Below are 17,291 nucleotides of genomic sequence, written 5' to 3'. Positions count from 1 at the left end.
CCAAATGAGAGAAAGTCATGTGAGCCCACATGGTCAATCTGAGCTGGATGAGAGAAGATAGTAGTCTCATTTTCCCATCTATAGATTTTTATGCTCCCTTTGGTTGGTAATTTACATTTATATAGACTCTTTCAAACTCTGGGTTCTAAAATGGCTTTGCTGGCTTATATGTATAGGGTCCCACTTTGCATCAGCAGTTTGCTCTGTAGATGTAAACAAAACCTGACCATCTGTATTTAAATAAAATCACGTGGCTCAGTTTTAACTTGGTCATTTTAAGCCATTACCATACTTGAATGAATTCCCCTGAGTGTTTTTTTAAGGTACATAAATGCAATGCATGGTGCTACTGAAGAAACCCTTTAGTCTGATTCCATCTTGATGCCAGGAGGCCCTCTAGCTGCATGTCCTCCATGATTTATGTATGAATGTAAAAAGATGTGATACGGCTGATAAAAATACAGGTGAGGGCTCTTTTTCTCCTTCAGGCTAAACCCCAAATGCATTTTCCACTCCTTCCCATGCATTTGCCCACAGAAATACTTGGGGAGAAAAAAAGACTTCCATGGAAATCACTCGTGAATTGTTAAGCTCCATAATGGTGTTGATACCTATAGTTATTACGGAAAGAAGTAGCTTCTTGTAGTAGAAAGATTTCTGCATCTAGAGTCAGAAGGGTGAGTTTTGAGCCAAATCACTGCAAGTTAGGAGCAGTGAGATCTTAGTCATGTCACTAAACCTCAGTTTCCAAATCTGAACTGGAAGTGTTGAATACTGACTCTGTTGACTTAAGATGGTTGTTGAGGAATGATGGACGTCCCTGTCTGGGGCACCTAACAACAGTGACTGTCAGGGTCAATTTGGCTGTTTGATTGGCTGGGCTGAGGTCCCTTTCTTTCTCTGTTGGAGAGAATAGTCTTTCCAAATAGAGGAGGACTGTTCTTCAGTCACAATTATTTGATTAGATGGAAGACCTCTGAATAGAGTTGTCGTGAGGATGGAATGTGATTGTATATAAAAAAGACCCTTGTTGCTTCTATGTGGCTATATGGACGCATATGTATACCCATGCAGGAACTTGCTGGAGCGTTTTCCCCAGATGTAGTTTCCAGGACCCCTAGAGGCATCTTGCTAGTGAATCTAAGATGCTTGTTGTTTAGTCTCTAAGTCATATCCGACTCTTTATGACCCTATGGCCTGCAGCATGCCAAGCTCCTCTGTCCTCCACTATCTCCCACGGTCTGCTCAGATTCATGTCCATTGAGTCTGTGATACTATCTAACCACCTCATCCTCTGCCACCCCCTTCTCCTTTTGCCCTCAATCTTTCCCAGTATCAGGATCTTTTCCAATGAGTCAGCTCTTTGCATCAGGTGACCAAAGTATTGGAGCTTCAGCATCAGTACTTCCAATGAATATTCAGGGTTTATTTCCTTTAGGATTGACTAAGATGCTATCTCTCTCCAAAGCTTGAAGGATCTCCAGAAACATAAATTGTTGTTTATCACGTTCTGTCTTGTACTAGAGTTATTCCTTATATGTGTGGTCATGGCCTTCAGTTTAGTTTCTTGATCTTGGCACTATTAACATTTTAGATAATTCTTTGAGATGAGCAGCAGTCCTGTGCACTAGAGGATGTTTAGCATCTCTGGCCTCTATATATTAGATGCCATTAATACCCTCCCTTAGTAGTGACAATCGAAAGTGTTTCTGGGCATCGCCAAATGCCCCCTGGGGGAGGAAAGTAGTTGAGAACCACTGATTTAGATTGTGAGTTCCATGGAAGCACGTTCTATTCTTTTTTTTTTTTTAAGTTGTATCCTTGCACCAGTCAGCATAGTACCCAGCTTGAGTAGGTGCTCAGGAAAAAGTAGTTGGGTGAAATTAAACAGCTAAGCTTCACTTTGGTGTAAAAGCCACTTCCAGCCAATTTTCAAGCCTCTGTTAAAGAGGTCAAATTGAAAAGCAGACAAATCATGTTGTAGCTGTTAAGCACTCCAGGCTCAATGGAGAAACAGCTATCAGCTGATGATATAAGTTCCTGCTTCGAATTTAGAAGAGGTGACTGACACTATCCAAGATGGCTGCCAGGTACCCAAGCACAACGAGATCCAGAGAGCTGGGGATGTCTTTCTACCTGTTTGTCCATTTTCATGTCCCCTTTCTTCCTTTTCTCCATCCTCATTGACCAGTGATTTTTTTGCAATATGATTGGCTTTAGGTTCTTGACCTTTTCAAATCTCAGATTATTTGCCCTAATATTTTTGCCATTTCCCAGTTTGCTTCAACATAGCAACTCTGGGTATGACTGATGCTGCTGCTAAGTCACTTCAGTCGTGTCCGACTCTGTGTGACCCCATAGACGGCAGCCACCAGGCTCCCCCATCCGTGGGATTCTCCAGGCAAGAACACTGGAGTGGGTTGCCATTTCCTTCTCCAATGCAGGAAAGTGAAAAGTGAAAGTGAAGTCACTCAGTCGTGTCCAGACTCTTCGTGATCCCATGGACTTCAGCCTACCAGGCCCCTCCATCCATGGGATTTTCCAGGCAAGAGTACTGGAGTGGGGTGCCATTGCTTTCTCCGGGTATGACTGATAGGTATCTGCAAATTAATATATACCAAACTGAACTCCCTCACCCCAAAAGCTCTCCCACAATCTACTCCATCTCAGTAAATGGCAGCTCTCTTCTTCCAGCTGGTGAGGCTAAGAACCTTGGAATTTTTCTCTGACTTCATATCCATTTCTTCAACAAAGCCTGTAGCTCTGTTGTCAAATACATATCCAGGACTCAATCACTTCTTGTCATCTCACCATCCACCAGCTTAGTCTAGGTTATCCACACCCTGCATTATTACAGTAGCCTCCCAGCTGACTCCAGTGTCTCCAAACTAGACAAGTTTTACTTGCCTTCTCCCAGTTTGTTTCAACATAGCAGCCCTAGTGATGCTTTTAAAATGTAGGTCAGATCACATCACGCATCAGTTCCACCTCCTCCAAAAGCATCCATCTTAGGGTCACATCCAAATCTTACCATGTCCTAACTTCCTAATCTGTGTGTGTATGCTTAGTCACTCCAGTTGTGTTTGACTCTTTGTGAAACCCATGGGCTGTAGTCCGCCAGGCTCCTTTGTCCATGGGATTTTCCAGGCAAGAATACCAGAGTGGGTTGCCATGCCTCCTCCAGGGGAACTTTCTGACCCAGGGATCAAGTCTGTGTCTCCTGCATTGCAGGCAGATTCTTTATCCACTGAGCCAACACGGCATACTGCTACTGCTCTGAGCTCATCTCTTGCACTTGTTCTAACCTCATCCCTGTTCAGTCCTATCTACTACACCATCTTCCTCTTTTATTCTCTTTCTCAAAACACACCAAGTAGTCTCTTGCCTCAATGCCTTTCACATGCTGTCCTCTTTGCCTTGAATACTTTTCCCTTCACATACTTTCATGGGTCACTTAATAATCTCCTTCAAGTTGAATAGTCATCTCTTCCAAACAACCTTCTCCAACCGTCCTTCCTTCCTAAAATGGTGACCTTCCCATCAATTTTGTTATCATCACCCTGATTTATTTTCTTTTATCACTTAACCATATTTCTTATCTGTGTACTTTCTTATCCTGTTTCCTCCTCTAGAATACAGCCTCCATGAGGAGGTTACCTTACCTTATTCCATGGCTGCAATCCTAAAATGTTAACAATTGCTAGCTCATAGTTGATGCTCAGTAATATTGGTTGAATGAATGAATACCTACAACTGTAAACAACCAAAGTGATACTGTCATTTGTCAACAAATTCCTGAATGATTATAGCTCAAGATGGTTCTTAATCAAAGGAGACCATCTGAGCTTGCAAACAAGATTGTATATGCCGCTGATTCTCTTTCCAGTGTAAAATGTGCTTTTTATTTCTGAGTTGAAAGTGGGAGCTGTAACTTGGTGATATTTCCATCTCTAATATTCTTCTAATGTGTGAATGCAAAAAGGTGTCCTCTTATTATGTTCAGTTTAATTCAGCCAGCTTCGATTGTTCCCCACCGTATGCCAGGCTCTGTGCTGGGAACAGAAATGTGGTTTGCTTAGACACAATGCTGCCCACAAGATGCTCACAGGCAAGTCAAGATATGGAATACAGACCATTATGTATGCTTTCAAAATTTAAAAACTCTGATGACTAGTACCATGTGTCTATTCCTACCAATAGGTGCAAGCCAAATGAGAACATTTATGCCCTTAGGGAGAGTATATGTCAAACTTTCTCTAAAGGGAAGTGCCAGAACTAGATAGATTCATGTGGTCCCAGAGTACATTATTGATAAATGCCTTAAGGGAGTTGAAAACAAAGAGCTGTGAGAGTTGGGAAATGGGAACAATCCCGCCCGTCTTTGGGGGTGGATATGATGGACGGTTCATGAAGGAGTCTGTAGCTGAGCTGGCAGATAGGGAAGTAGGGCAGTGAGAGGGAGGAGAAAAGATGCCCAGTTGTGCGAGTGGGAAACTCTTCTCTCTTTCTAGAAATGGTCATGACTGCATGGAGCAGGAAAAGGGCAGTCATTGGAAATTGAGAGGAAACCCAAAGCATGTTTGGTAATACTATTTTCCCCCCAAAGTATTAGGATTGATAAGCGGGAGGCCCATTATTTTTGCAACAATTATATCCTAAATTTGATTATTCTCGTTTGCTATGTAATGACAGCACCAGGGTTTCATGGAATTCTCAGAGAGGATTAACATATTCATAGCAACTTTCTGGTGTATTTCCATGTTTCTTTCAACCTGTGAAAATCAATCATCCATGCAGCATCTGTAAAGACTCTTTAGTTGCCACCAACCAGGACAACCTGTTACTCTCCCTTGATGGATAAGAGTTTACTGGAAGTGCCTTTTCATGGCCATGATGGAATTTCCCCCATTTTTTCACTTTTCCCATAAAGCCCACATCTGCTGACCTCCAGGGTTTGATAAAAGGTCTCTCTCATTAGCTCAAGCAATTCAAGCTTTATCTGAACAGGGTTCCAGTAAGGATGACTACATAATGAACAACAGTCTGTCTTTACAAATAGCATGGACCCAAGTACTGAGAGAAGCACTGATTTCAGTAGCCAGACACATGCTAATATACCATTACAAACCATTATAGCTCCAAATGCAGACTATTAAGACAAGAATTCAGAGATCTGATCTCCTGACAAAATACAGCTGACATCTACCTGTTCTCACAGTCTATTTTAATATAGTTTTATCATGATGTGGGTCACAAGGCAAAGATCAGAGAAAGATTCACGGATGAGAAGTGTTTCAGAGCTAGAGATATAATAGGTTATTTGGTGCAATTGTCCTAGTTTATACATGAGGAAGCTGGAGAAGGCAGTGGCACCCCACTCCAGTACTCTTGCCTGGAAAATCCCATGGATGGAGGAGCCTGGTAGGCTGCAGTCCACGGAGTCTCGAAGAGTCAGACACGACTGAGTGACTTCACTTTTACTTTTCACTTTCATGCATTGGAGGAGGAAATGGCAACCCACTCCCGTGTTCTTGCCTGGAGAATTCCAGGGATGGCAGGGCCTGGTGGACTGCCGTCTATGGGGTCACACAGAGTCGGACACGACTGAAGTGACTTAGCAGCAGCAGCAGCAGCATACATGAGGAAACTGAGGGGCAGAAGAAATTCCAGTTTAGCAAAGATCAGTTAAGCCAGAGCTTCAGCTTGCACCTGGGACTGCAATTCTTCCCAAAAGAAAAGGTGGCCATCTCTCAGCTGTATAAGAATCTCCTACTAGCTGGGCTCTGAATCTCACCCCTTTATGGGCCTCTGTAGCTCTTCTCAGTGCTCAGTCATGTTCGATTCTTTGCAGCCCCATGGACTGTAGCTTGCCAGGCTCCTCTGCCTATGGAATTTCCCAGGCAAGAATATTGGAGTGGGTTGCCATTTCCTCCTCCAGGGAATCTTCCCAGCCCAAGGATCGAACCCACGTCTCTTGTGTCTCCTGCACTGGTAGGCAGATTCTTTACCATTTGCACCACCAGGGAAGCAGCTCTTACCCTGTATTCTTGGGATGTGTTTTTCTGCCTTAATAGGTCTGCTGTTACGGAGGTGCTGTAGCAATAGCTTGGTTCCCAGGCCTCACATGAGCTCTCATGTGCAACAGAGCTTGTTTGTCTGTATTCTGCATTTTTACACTCTACCTGGCACCTCCAAGGAGCTACGTGAATCTTAGTTTCCTTCTCTTCTGTAGAATCTACTTGTTCGATCAAATTGATGTGGTTGGGGAGGAGAGTGGGGTTTGGAGGGAGGTCACAGTGTCCATGGAATTCACCAAGTGTGGGAGGGTTGGAGAAAAAAGAAATAGAATGAAGGGATGGGAGACATGATGAAAAGAAAGACAGAGGTTGGGGGAAAGGGGAAAAGATTACATTTAAAAGCACAAAACTGGTTCCTGTTTAAATGCAACCATGAGTCCTGAGTGTGTCACATGTGTTCAGCCGGTGCTAGTGATTATGCAAATTAATTAAAAAGTGGGAAGGATGAGGAGGGGTGGAGATGATGTGTCCACATGGAAGTGCTCCCAAAGATGCCTTAGAACCCCTCTCTCCCTGTCAGTCTTGGAGAAGGATGTGGACTCCATTTGTGCTGCTGCCACACGAACGAGGAGGCATTCATTAGCCCTGAGCGGTCACAGGAAGGCTCTTCTCACTGCAGAACCAGATGAGGTCTTGTCAGCCACATGGTGAACTGGGGTTAGCTCCCATCATACCAGCTCAGCAAGCACCCAGGGGACTCAGTTTGCTGCTGTTTATTTTCCTGTGGGTACTTCTCTAAAGTGCTCGTTCCACAGTCAACCAAGCCAGAGCCTCAGGGCAGCTCCAATACCCCACTTGCCTCTGGCAGGGCTCAGGCTGAGTCAGGAAACAGAGGGGCAGTGGGCAGTGGGTCTTCCTGTCCTCCGCTGGTGCCTCAGAGGGAGTCAGTCTGCAGGTTATCTCAGAGACAAACTGGTGAGGCTGCAGGAGCAGTGTCTGCTGGGGTTTTGTGCCTGCTTCACAAGCAGCCTCAATGCAACAGCCTGGACAAGTTGGGGCTGAGACCCAGACACCAGCGATGCTTGGGGAATGAGCCCTACAGAGTGTCTGGCATGGTGCCAGCCCAGAGCGCCTGCTGCGTGCAGGAAATATTGAACATTCTGAGTCTTAAAGAGGGAACCTGGAACAGTTCCAAGATTACACTTAATACATCTGTTGGGAGCTACAGAGAAGGGAGTCAGGGGAAGTCTGCAAAACTAACCCTTGCAGGGCCAGGAGGGCTCTTAGCATCAGCAGGACACAGGCAATGATTGAGAAAGAAGATGACCCCTTACCTCGGGTAGTGAGTACAGTTTCCAAAGCTCATTTATACACATGGCCTCTTTGTTCTTCTCTATGGTTCTGGGAGGTAGGCAGGGACTGTTATTTTAGATAATTTCCTAGATTATGCATTTGTGTGCCTCCTATGGCACTTCACCTAGCAGGCTGTCCAGTAAATGGTGAATAAATAAATGGATGGATGAGTGGAGAAACTTGCATTTTGCAGGTGAGTAGTTGACTCAGAATAGTTAAATTCATTGAAAAGCTTTCCATGTGGGGCGCTTACCACAAGCAAGGCATTGTTCTAAAACCTGGGAAGACATGGTCCCCTTGGTTGGAGAGCTCACTGTCCAGAAGGGCAGATGGCCGAGAAGATTGGTTGTGACTAATAATGCTACAACATTACTTGTAGTAACTAATAAGTGATTATGAAGTCTGATAAGTATCTATTTAGGTAATTACAAAAGGCTCTGGGAGACAGAAAAGAGACCAATTCCAAGCAAGAAAATGTAAGTGTTTTGCCTGATGTAGCAGGAATTAGTGCCGAAGCTCCTATCCAGGTGTGCAGACTCATCATTTCTTTGTTGTGTGTTTCCCCTGGTTGGGAAAGTCTCTGCTGTTTCTCTTGCTCCCACACCTACATTTGACTTGTTGCCAATTCATTCCTGAAGTTCTATCATCATCTGGACTTTATCTTTTGGCTACCTTAGTGGTTTAAATTAAAATATTTCATGGGAAGGACATTTATGTGAAAGAGGAATAAGAGAATAGGTTTCTCTGGGCTGGAAAGGGAATACCGAGGTGAGGGATGTGCAATCTCTGAGCCAGGGGATAAGATGGTTGCGGTTTGTGTGGGATAAGATGGTGATTTTGTTGTTATTGTTTAGTCACTAAGTCGTATCTGGCTCTTTTGCAACCTCATGGACTGTAGCCTGCCAGGCTCCTCTGTCCATGGGATTTCCAGGGAAGCCATTTCCTTCTGCAGGGGATTTTCCAGGGAGGGGGGAAATAAGGGACCATGTGGCTGAGGAGGCTGAAAGGAATCACGGCCTCTGCAATGTCACTTTCCCCCCTTTAGCCCATTCCTGTGTGTGCGTACTAAGTTGCTTGAGATGTGTCTGACTCTTTGCAACCCTATGGACTGTGTAACCTGATAGGCTCCTCTGTCCATGGGATTCTCCAGGCAAGAATATTGGAGTGGGTTGCCATTCCTTTCCTGTATCAATATAAATACAATCTAAATATACCATATTCATATTCAGTAGCTCAGACTGTAAAGCGTCTGCCTGCAATGCGGGAGACTTGGGTTCAATCCCTGGGTCGGGAAGATCCCCTGGAGAAGGAAATGGCAACCCACTCCAGTATTCTTGCCTGGAAAATCCCATGGACGGAGGAGCCTGGTAGGCTACAGTCCATGAGGTTGCAAAGAGTCGGGCATGACTGAGTGACTTCACTTTGACTTTCATGTATACACATGGGCTTCCCAGGTAGCTCAGATGGTAAAGAATCTGCCTGCAGTGTGGAAGACCTAGGTTTGATCCCTGGGTTGGGTATATTCTGTGGAGAAGGGACTGGCAACCCACTTCAGTATTCTTGCCTGGAGAATTCCATGGACAGAGGAGCCTGGAGAGCTACAGTCCATGGGATTGCAAAGAGTCGGACACAACTGAGCGACTAACACACACATATGTACACACATGAGCGTGCACGCACACATATGCACCAACAGTCTTTAAAACTGTCCACAAAATGGGATGCAAAGCTGTCCTTCCCCTGACCAATTCTGTAATGATGTTTGCCTGATATTTGTGACCACAGGGCTGCATGTAGCTTGACAGCTGTGGGTTTCAAATTTTATTAAACTTCTACCTTGTTCACAGTCTGATTTCTTTAAGGCCTTATCTAATTGCCTTGGGCCATGGGGCCCACCACCTTGGTCGTGTGCAAAGATATAAATTTCACCACGTAATTGAGGGCAAGTAATAAACTGGTATATAATAAATAGCTAAGAATTTTGATGATCTGTGTCCTGGTGGAAGAAGAATGGCTCATAAAAACAATTACTACACAATCCAGGCTTGCATTATTTACAAGGTACATGCCTACTCTCCTTTCCACAAGTGCTGGTGGGCATTTGGATCCAATCACCAGAAATCCAGGCATTTCCAAATGCCTACATATGTGCCGACATGGAGCTGAAACATCTGGGTTGTTGACTGAGAAATATGATTTTCAGCAGACCACTGAGTAGAGTGCCGGGGGCCACAGCCTGTAAGTCACCTCCTCCAGGAAGGTGTCTATGATTCTTTGGTTTAACTCAGCTTGCCCTCCTTCATGTCTCCAGCATGTCATGCACGTGAATTTTCCTGCCCACCTCTCCCCACAAGGATGGATGCATTCTGAGGGAAGTAATGGTTATTTCACCTGGGTATTATATTTGTTGAATGAATGAAGTGTTTACTATGTACATTTCCACCTGTGAATCTAAAGTGGTGCCTTGCACAGAGAAGAAACACGATAAATATTGAATGAACATCCACGTTAGTGAGTAGGGAGATTCAGATCAGCTGTGTTGCATTACACAGTTTTTTTGTTTAAAGGTCTTAAAGCCTGAGAAGTCATTTTTTACACCGCTTCCCCAGCCCCAGGGAGAAAACAGATAAAAATCATGAAGAAATTGAAGCATGTAGAGAAGGAGTATGCATTCCCAGTGTTCACTTGGGGAATGAGGCATGGAGCCCAGGGTTTGGATTTCACTTCCTTCTGCTCCTTCCCTCCCACAAACGTGCCTCACTCAGCCTTTCTTTGCACATTAGAAGTCAGCCGAGTATTTATATATTCCAGGGCCTCTCTATGTAAATCCACATTCCATAAATCCCAAAGCTTTTCTTCTGTTTCAGAGCAAGGGGCTGAACAAGATGTGTGTGTGTGTGTGTGTGTGTGTGTGTGTGTATGTGTCTATTTTGTAGCCAGCAAATGGCTTTTTTTATCGATCCACGTTCTAAAGGCAGTTTTGCCTTCTGTAGAGTTCAGAAACCTGTCTCTCTCCCTCTCTCCTCCTCTTTCCCTCTCTCTCCATCTCTCCTCTCTCTCCCCCTCCCTCCCTCCCTCTCCAACAAACCCCTTCCTTAAGTTCCCAGAGACTAATTCTTTCCCTCTCCTCCATCTCTCTCTCTTCCCATAGGTTTTATCCGATTTCGGCTCTGTTCAGAAACCACTGGTTTCTCCGGAGTCTTGTATTTGCCGCCCGCCGTGGCCAGCATTTTACAGTGTTAATCAGATTTTGCTGTTTTTCTTCACACTGAGTCCCTTCCCTATCCATTCTACCCTCTTGACTCTTATCCTCCCACCCTCACCTTCATGGTGCATGGGCCTATTAAATGGTGTCCAGTCCAATTTCTGGCACCCAATAAATCTAAATTTTCAAGCTTGGGAAGCCAGGCTCACCTACTGGCACCTAGATAAATGAGTCCTCCATGAGAAACCTACACCGGTCATTACTCAAGACTTCTGAAACCCCACCACTGGATTTCAGGCCAGAGAAAGTCAAGTCCTCCTTTCAGGCTTCATTCTCCGAAAAAGAAAATAACCCACAGCCCAGGGCCTCGCCTTCATCTACATCTCCAGTCCCTCCATCTGGATGCTCAGACTGAATCCCAGCCTCCCACTTGCAGCATCCTGCCGGCTCCCACGTCACCCCGTCAGGTCACCCCATCAGCTCTGTAGCTTTGAAATGAGACTTAATATCTGGCACACGCGCCTGCGCTGCTCAGCTTGCCAGGGCTCCAAGCCTGAAGATGAACAAAGAGCCTCCTTGAACTGTTTCATTGTTTGCAACAAGCACAACCAAGATGGGCTTCTCTCCCCAGCCCACTCTGTGGTGAATCCCCCACTTTGTGTGGGAGGACTGTTAATGCCCCAAATCGATACTCTCCATCTAATAGACAAAGGCTCTGACATTGTCTCCTGCAGGAGAAGGGGGATCTTGGGGTCAGGGACGTTTGAAACCAGGTTGTTTTCCTGGAAAACTGGTGGGAAGGAGGAGCCAAGAGCCGGGGCTGCTGGGGAAGCAACAGGAGCTCAGGGCTATGTTTCATTCCACGAGGCGAGACCTGGAGGTGGTGGGAAGTTGGGGACTATTTGTATTTACTTGTTATTTTGACTTGTGAAATTACTCCCTTTCATTCCACCAGCCTTCTGCCTCTGCACAATAAAAATTAATTATAATGAATTAGAACCTTTAAAAACCACGCTTAATAGTAGCTCAGAGACAGCCCCTCCTCTGGCCCCTCACTAGTCTACAGCTCAACATCTGATCAATCTGGCAAGAACAATTCTAAAAGGAAAAAGTACCTGCTTTTGGCTTCTATGAATAAATCTGGGAACTAATAGGATACTGTGATGGTTAATGTTACGTGTCAGCTTGGCTGGGCTAGAGCACCCAGTTATTTAATCAAGCACAGATCCATGTGTTGACTGGATGGGTATTTTGTAAATACGGTTACCAGCTACAGTTGACTGACTGAGTAGATTACCCTGAATAATGTGGGTGGGCCTTGTCCAATCAGTTGAAGTTCCTAAGAGAAAGCCCTGAGGTTTCCCAGAGAAGAAGAAAAAAAAATTCTGCCTCAAGACTGCATCAACTTCTGCCCAAGTTTCCAGACTATTGGCCTGCCCTGTATTCCTTGAAATAAATCACATATATATTTGTGTGTGTGTATATATATATATATATATAAATTTAAACATATACATCTGATCTATATCTGTATCCCTATGTATTGCTGATTCTGCTTCCCTGGAGAACCCTGACTCATACAGCTATTTAGAAAGCTTATACTGAATTCGAATTGTTCATTGTGTAACTTTTGGAAGGAGGACTGCTCTTCTTCATTTCCTGAACATGAAGTCTTGTGCTGTGGACATAGTAGGTGCTTAGTAAATGTTCATTGAAGGGACTGGAAACCCAAAGAAGCCCCATAATGCTTTTCTCAACTTCTACTGCCCCATTTTCAAATGGAAACATTTGCTCCCTCCCATCCACTTGGGACTCATCAGCTCTACTTTGCTGACCAGCTCTTCTCAGGACGTTCCTATCACGTTGTCATTCACTGAAGCCTCCATCACTCTCTACTTTAACACCTATCAACTAAACCATATCTTCCCCAAAGGCTCCACTGCAGAGGGGCCAGGCTCATAACTTACTCTTGCTTCCTTGAAGCTTGTGTGTAGGATTCTTTAGGCTTATATTCATTGTGCTTTGCTTCACCTGACATCTTAAAATGATGTTGTCTGTTTCTCATTAGCTGGTAGACCCTCTGGGGGGATTCTAGGCTCTGATGTTGTGGAACATTTATGGTCTTTGGAATCAGCCAGACCTAGGGTTTTTTTTTTTTTTTTTTTAATATTTATTAATTTGGCTATGCTGGGTCTTAGTTGCAGCACATGAGATCTTCACTCTTTGTTGTGGCGTGAGTGATCTTTAGTTGCATGTGGGGTTTAATTCCCTGACCAGGGATTGAACCTGGGCCATCTGCATTGGTAGCACAGAGTCTTAGCCATTAAACCACTAAGGAAATCCCACCTAGACCTAGTCTGATATCTGGTTTTCACTTAAGCTTTGGGAACTTGATGAAATCATAAAACTTTTGTCGTTCTGTTATTTTTATTTTTTTAATTTAATTTTTTATGTTGGGGTATAGTTAACAGTGTGGTATACAGCAAAATGATTCAGTTTTATATATATCAGATCAGATCAGATCAGTTGCTCAGTCGTGTCTGACTCTTTGAGACCCCATGAATCGCAGCACGCCAGGCCTCCCTGTCCATCACCAACTCCCGGAGTTCACGGAGACTCACGTCCATCAAGTCAGTGATGCCATCCAGCCATCTCATCCTCTGTTATCCCCTTCTCCTCCTGCCCCCAATCCCTCCCAGCATCAGAGTCTTTTCCAATGAGTCAACTCTTCGCATGAGGTGGCCAAAGTACTGGAGTTTCAGCTTCAGCATCATTCCTTCCAAAGAAATCCCAGGGCTGATCTCCTTCAGAATGGACTGGTTGGATCTCCTTGCAGTCCAAGGGACTCTGAAGAGTCTTCTCCAACACCACAGTTCAAAAGCATCAATTCTTCGGTGCTCAGCCTTCTTCACAGTCCAACTCTCACATCCATACATGACCACAGGAAAAACCATAGCCTTGACTAGACGAACCTTTGTTGGCAAAGTAATGTCTCTGCTTTTTAATATGCTATCCAGGTTGGTCATATCTTTCCTTCCAAGGAGTAAGCGTCTTTTAATTTCATGGCTGCAGTCACCATCTGCAGTGATTTTGGAGCCCAGAAAAATAAAGTCTGACACTGTTTCCACTGTTTCCCCCCCACACACACACATATCCATTCTTAGATTCTTTCCCCATATAGGTTATTACAGAATATTGAGTTTAGCTCCCTGTGCTATACAGTAGGTCCTTGTTGACCATCTATTATATATATAGTAGTGTATGTATGTTAATCCCAAGTCATATAACTTTTATGAGCCTTTCTTATTAGCAAGATGGAGCAAAATGGCTCAGAGGAATATGTGAGGGATAAATAAAGCAAATAGTTATCAATTTTTTTTAACATTAGCAGTAAAACACTCATGTTTCTACTAGTGAAATTCTGTGTGGAACTGCAAGACACAAAGCATATAAGCTGAGAATGACTCTGGTTGGCTCTATGGAGCCCCTCCTACTTGTGTGCTAGGACTCCGGTCCTCTGCTGTATTCCAGCATGTGCCTTGAACAGCTCTCCCACTGTCCCCCATACTAACATGTAGCATGCTCTACTAGCTCATTCTTGCCACATGAAAACATGATGGAATTGTTCCCATCTTTAAACCAAACCACCACCCGAAACCATCTTCCTTCACCCCACGCCCCCTGCAGTTATTATTACCCCATTCCTGTCTTCTCTATGGCAAAACCCAGTAAGAGAGTTTCCCGTACATTCTGTCTCCATAATTTCTCCTCCAGTTCTTTCTTAAAACCTCTCCAGTTGGGTCTTTGTTTCCACAACACCTCTATGGCTCTAGCCCAGATCACTAAAGACCTTTGAGTTGCCAGAAGTTATAGATGATTCTCAGGCACCATCTTTTTTTTTTTTCCTTAAGGTATACTAAAATTTCTTTTTAAAAATTTTAAAATTCATTTTTTTATTGAAGTGTAGTTGATTTACATTGTTTAAAGTTTATAGCAAAGTGTTTCAGTTTTTTATACATATATATATCCTTTTTCAGATTCTTTTTCATTATAGATTTTTATAAGATGTTGAATATAGTTCCCTGTGCTATATAGTAGATCCTTGTTGTTTATCTATTTTATATATAGTAATATGTATCTGTTTATTCCAAATTCCCAGTTCAACCCCCTACCCTTTCTCCCTCAGTAACCATAAGTTGGTTCTCTATGTCTGAGTCTATTAGGTAAATAAATTCATTTGTATCATTTTGTAAGATTCCATATATAAATGATATCTTATGATATTTGTCTTTGACTTACCTCATTTAGCATGATCATCTCTAGGTCCATCCATGTTGCTGCAAATGGCATTATTTCATTCTTTTTAATGACTGAGTAATATTCCATTGTGTGTGTGTGTTATCACACCTTTTTTATCCATTCATCTGTCAATGGGCATTTAGGTTGCTTCCATTTCCATGTGTTGACTATTGTAAATAGTGCCGCTATGAACACTGGGGTATGTGTCTCCAGGCAGCATCTTGCTTGGTCTGTAAGCTGCCTTAGCTACAGTTGATCACTCGAAGCACGTTCTTCACTAGTCCCTGGGGTACCACTTCCTGTGGGTTGTCTTCATTTCTCTGGCAGTTCCTCCTAAATCTTTTTTTCACAGAGTTCCTTCTCCTCATGACCTCAAAATCTTTGAGTGTCACAGGGCTCAGTTCTCAATTTATACACGCTTAGCAGCCAGATAATCATGATGGTGTGATCACTCACCTAGAGCCAGACATCCTGGAATGTGAAGTCAAGTGGGCCTTAGAAAGCATCACTACGAACAAAGCTAGTGGAGGTGATGGAATTCCAGTTGAGCTATTTCAAATCCTGAAAGATGATGTTGTGAAAGTGCTGTACTCAATATGCCAGCAAATTTGGAAAACTCAGCAGTGGCCACAGGACTGGAAAAGGTCAGTTTTCATTCCAATCCCAAAGAAAGGCAATGCCAAACTACCGCACAATTGCACTCATCTCACACGTTAGTAAAGTAATGCTCAAAATTCTCCAAGCCAGGCTTCTGCAATACGTGAACTGTGAGCTTCCAGATGTTCAAGCTGGTTTTAGAAAGGGCAGAGGAACCAGAGATCAAATTTCCAACATCTACTGGATCATCAAAAAAGCAAGAGAGTTCCAGAAACACATCAATTTCTGCTTTATTGACTATGCCAAAGCCTTTGACTGTGTGGATCACAAGAAACTGGAAAATTCTGAAAGAGATGAAAATACCAGGCCACCTGACCTGTCTCTTGAGAAATCTATATCCAGGTCAGGAAGCAACCGTTAGAACTGGACATGGACCAACAGACTGGTTCCAAATAGAAAAAGGAGTACGTCAAGGCTGTATATTGTCACCCTGCTTATTTAACTTCTGTGCAGAGTACATCATGAGAAACACTGGGCTGGAAGCACAAGCTGGAATCAAGATTGCCGAGAGAAGTATCAATAACCTCAGATATGCAGATGACACTACCCTTATGGCAGAAAGTGAAGAGGAACTAAAAAGCCTCTTGATGAAAGTGAAAGAGGAGAGTGAAAAAGTTGGCTTAAAGCTCAACATTCAGAAAACTAAGATCTTGACATCTGGTCCCATCACTTCATGGGAAATAGTCCCATCACTTCATGGAAAATAGTTGGGGAAACAGTGGAAACAGTGGCTGACTTTATTTTTGGGGGTTCCAAATTCACTGCAGATGGTAATTGCAGCCATGAAATTAAAAGACGCTTACTCCTTGGAAGGAAAGATATGACCAACCTGGATAGCATATTAAAAAGCAGAGACAATGCTTTGCCAACAAAGGTCCATCTAGTCAAGTGTATGGTTTTTCCAGTGGTCATGTATGGATATGAGAGTTGGACTATGAAGAAAGCTGAGCGCTGAAGAATTGATGCCTTTGAAATGTGGTGTTGGAGAAGACTCTTGAGAGTCCCTTGGACTGCAAGGAGATCCAACCAGTCCATCCTAAAGGAGATCAGTCTTGGGTGTTCATTGGAAGGACTGATGCTGAAGCTGAAACTCCAATACTTTGTCCACCTCATGTGAAGAGTTGACTCATTGGAAAAGACCCTAATGCTGGGAGGGATTGGGGGCAGGAGGAGAAGAGGATGACAGAGGATGAGATGGCTGGATGATATCACCGACTCGATGGACATGGGTTTGGGTAATCTCCCGGAGTTGGTGATGGACAGGGAGGCCTGGCGTGCTGTGATTCATGAGGTCACAAAGAGTCGGACATGACTGAGCAACTGAACTGAACTGAAGCAATAGGAAAGAGGGATTTATCTAATGCCATGATTTTTAATACCATTTATAAACTAACTCCCCAATTTCTATATCCCTTTCAGCCCTGTCTCCTAAAAGCCAGATTCTTATAGCCAACTGCTCACACAACAACTCTGCTTGGATGTCTAATAGACATCTCAAACTCATCATGTCTCAAAGCAAACTTTTTATTTTTCCTTGAAATCTGCCATTGTGAAGTTTCTCCCATTTCAATAGATGACAGTTACATGCTTTACTTTACTCATCTCTAAAACCTTGGGATCATCTTTGACACATTGTTTGTTATTGCACCCTATGTCCAACCCAATGGCAAATGCCATCAGCTCTACTTTCAAAAATATATCCAATCTACCACTGCTTCTCACTATTCTACTGACATGCTGAGTCTAGTCCAGCTCATCAT

General features: G+C 43.6%; 1 long non-coding RNA gene across 1 annotated transcript; it reads left to right on the top strand.

Annotated features, from left to right (window-relative positions):
• The first annotated feature begins 342 nt into the window (after positions 1–342).
• On the top strand, positions 343–11,631 carry LOC123329797. Its single transcript, XR_006545365.1, has 2 exons — positions 343–464; positions 10,522–11,631. It is a non-coding gene; the product is annotated as an uncharacterized LOC123329797 (long non-coding RNA).
• Positions 11,632–17,291: the final 5,660 nt, after the last annotated feature.

This window comes from Bubalus bubalis, chromosome 16 (genome assembly GCF_019923935.1).
Source record: "Bubalus bubalis isolate 160015118507 breed Murrah chromosome 16, NDDB_SH_1, whole genome shotgun sequence".
NCBI classification, from domain to species: Eukaryota; Metazoa; Chordata; class Mammalia; order Artiodactyla; family Bovidae; genus Bubalus; species Bubalus bubalis.
Note: the sequence above shows the minus strand (reverse complement) of the source record. Positions and strands in the feature narration are given on the sequence as shown.